Raw genomic sequence first — 3,653 nt, forward strand, 5'->3', positions numbered from 1 at the left:
TTGTTTTCATTATCAATATAGAGCCCCCTAGGAATGTAAAGTAGCTATGTGCAACATTGGGTCATACAGGGTACTATAGGAAGTTTATTAAGGCTTGTGCGTAGATCACTATGCCCATGGAGAGGTTGTTAAAGAAGGATGTTACGTTTTGGTGGGATGACGATTGTCAGAAAATCTTAGATACTCTAAAGGAGAAGATGGTTACTACACCAATCCTAGTATTCCTTGATTGGAAGAAGGAATTTCATGTGCATGTGGATGCATCTTGCATAGTGTTAGGAGTTTTCTTAACATAACCAGGGGCAGGAGATATCGATCACCCAATTGCCTTCACCAGTCGAAAACTAAGGTTGAAAGGAACTATTCAACCACAAAGTGCAAAGGTTTGGTCATGGTTTATGCACTATAAAAGTCCATGCATTATCTACTAGGTGCACACTTTAAGATGTAGACAAACCATTTTGCTTTGAAGTACTTGGTCAATAAGCCTGTGTTGGTGGGGAAAATTTGTAGGTAGTTGCTCCCTTTTCAAGAACATGATTTTGAAGTATTAGTGAGGCACGATAGATTGAATGCTATACTAGACCACCTATCTCAGATTGAAAATAGCGAAGAGCCTAAAATTATTGAGGAAGGATTACCTTTCGTGCAGCTCTTTGCTGTTAGGGTTGCGAATGAGCATTTTGCAGACATCATTCAGTTTTTATCTACTGCTGTAGCTCCTGAAGGTTATATGACACAACAAAAGAAGGAACTAGTTGTTAGGGCTACCATTTTTTCTATGATTACAGGACAACTATATAAGATGGGGTCGAATGAATTCCTACACCAATATGTACCTAAATATGAAAGGCACAGTATTCTAGCAGTAGCACATGGTGGTGTTGCAAGAGGACACTATGCAGGCAGGCTATTATGCAGAAGATCGTACATGGAGGAATATGGTGGCCAACCATACATAAAAATTCCAAAGAATATTGCAGTGCATGCGATATGTGTCAAAGGACTGGAAGACTGTTGCGAAGGGAGGAACTTCCATTAAATACATAGGTCACATTACAAGAATTTGATAAGTGGGCGATTGAATTCATTGGACCTATTCAGGCAGTAGGGAAAAAGACGGGAGCACGTTATATTATTACTATGATGGAGTACTTAACTAGGTGGGTCGAGGCACAGCCGCTGAAGGATTGTACCATGGACACTATTTCAAATTTCCTATTTGAGTTCATTTTGTCAAGGTCTCGATGCCCAAAAATTTTGATGAGTGAAAAAGGGTCAATCGCAACTTTAACAGAGGAATTCTAAATGTATCATCAGAAGAGTACACCATCTCACCCCCACGCGAATGGCACTGTTGAAGCTTTTGACAAGATCTTGGAGAATACCCTCACAAAGGTATGCAATGTTAACATGATTAATTGGGATGTGCACATACCAACGGTTTTATGGGCTTATGGGATAACCTATAAGAAATTGACTAACAAAACACCCTTTCAACTGGTTTACAAACAAGAAGTGATAATGTTGATGGAATACACAGTGCCCAGCCTAAGAATCACATCAATAACTAATATGGTAGATTGCGACATCATGGAGGAATGACTTGCGAAGTTCCTAGAATTAGAGGAAGACCATTTTTTGGATGGCTTTCATCATAAGGTACAAAAATCTAGAGAAAAGGCATGGCATGATTGACACATCAAGTAGCACACCTTCAAAAATGGTGATTTGGTACTCATGTATGACAACAAGTTTACCAAGTTTCCAGGGAAGTTTCAGATGCATTGGATGGGACCATATATCATTAAGGACATTTCAGATGGTGGCATTGTTCAACTCGCGAAGCTGAATGGGGAAATATTTCCACACACGATTAATAGGAGTAGGCTGAAGGCTTATAGGGATGATCTTGCTCTTGCACAATGACTACATGGACACAGGAATGTCTTAGCACTTCTGGAAGTTGGAAGAAAGTATAGGACTAGAAACTATGATGCCAAGGAAAAATTTTGTCGAAGAAGGAAGGCTACGCTATGTGTTGGAAGAATGCGTAGATGGAAGGTACGACATGGTAGCTACGCTACAAGGAGGAGTGCTACACAACCTACCCATAAAATGACCATTGGAACAGTTACATTTGATTTGACAACTAATTTTCCATTGAAACGAGTGGGGAAAGTGCAGTTAAGGCACAAATTTGGGAGGATCTACTGCCAAAATTGCATTTATGAGCAAGATTTATAGGGGAATGGATAGTTTGAATTCAAATCGAGTTATAAATATTTCAACCCACTCCACACTTTGTTGGAAATAATACTGAGAGGGGGGGTGAATCAGTATTATCTAATTCTTTTAATAAATCTTCTTTATTTGTTCTTTGAATTGTTTTTGCATGTCAGTACCATAAATAATGATCATGAACAAAAGAAAACAGATAGTCACACCAAAGAACACAAGATGTAAGGTGGAAACCCAATGTGGGTGAAAACCACCTGCTGCAATATGTCTCTATCTTCTTTCAAATTAGAAACTCCTTTTACAATGGTTTTGTAATGGTGCAGTCCTTTACCAGTACGCAAGCTGCAACCTGCGGAGAGCTACAACTCTCTCTCTCTCTCGTTTTCCAGTCTCTCCTGGAAGGGAGCTACAACCCCCTACTTTTTTTCTTACAAGGACCACTTTTCATAAATTTTCAAACTGGATCCATAAGCATCAAATAATCATCAAGTATAAGAGAATCACCCAGTCAACTGTAGTAACCAGATGAACAATAATAGGACCAAACCTAGAACACAACAATGATAAACAAAGATTTTAAGAGAAGTAAGCACCCTGCTCAACTGCTCGCCTGCTTACGTAAGAACCCTGCTCAACTGCTGGCCTGCTTACAGTACTCACCCTGCTCAACTGCTTGCCTGCTTACAGTACGCACCCTGCTCAACTGCTAGCCTGCATATGTACGCACCCTGCTCAACTGCTAGCCTGCGTACCTCGCTCTGAGTCCATTGAACTGCCTGCGGACCTCCGCACCTACAACCCTTCTATGCCTGCGTACCGGCGCACCTGCAACCCTTCTGTGCCTGCATACCGGCGCACCTGAAACCCTTCTGTGCCTGCGTACCGGCGCACCTGCAACCGTTCTGTACCTGCGTACCGGCGCACCTGAAACCCTTCTGTGCCTGCGTACCGACGCACCTGAAACCCTTCTGTGCCTGCGTACCGGCGCACCTGAAACGCTTCGTTCCTGCGTATGTACGCTCTTTTCTCTCACTGTACCTACGTACCTTCGGGCATAGATGATTTCAAGACTTTAAAAATAACCCAGACAGTCAGATTTACAGATCTGAACATGCGCCGAAGAGATCTCGGTCCATCAGTAGATTCGCCTTCTTTAGATCTAGACCAGATCTAGCCCTCATAAGATATTCAACCAAAAAACATGCTCAAGCCAAATGATCTCCTTTGCTTTATATAGGAAAGCTCTTCCTTAAAACATGGATCAATACCACGAGCCGACACCATAATAACACAATACCGTCGGCTAAATACCAAGAGTAAAACATAAGAAAACCCCACATGTGAATTTCTTTGCCTTGAAATGTGTGCACTGTGGGTACGCACCTCCTAAACAGGATAACTGCGGGTATGTA

The sequence above is a fragment of the Pinus tabuliformis genome, chromosome 7, assembly GCF_031772625.1.
Source record: "Pinus tabuliformis cultivar Carrire ecotype Pingquan chromosome 7, CPIR1, whole genome shotgun sequence".
NCBI lineage: Eukaryota > Viridiplantae > Streptophyta > Pinopsida > Pinales > Pinaceae > Pinus > Pinus tabuliformis.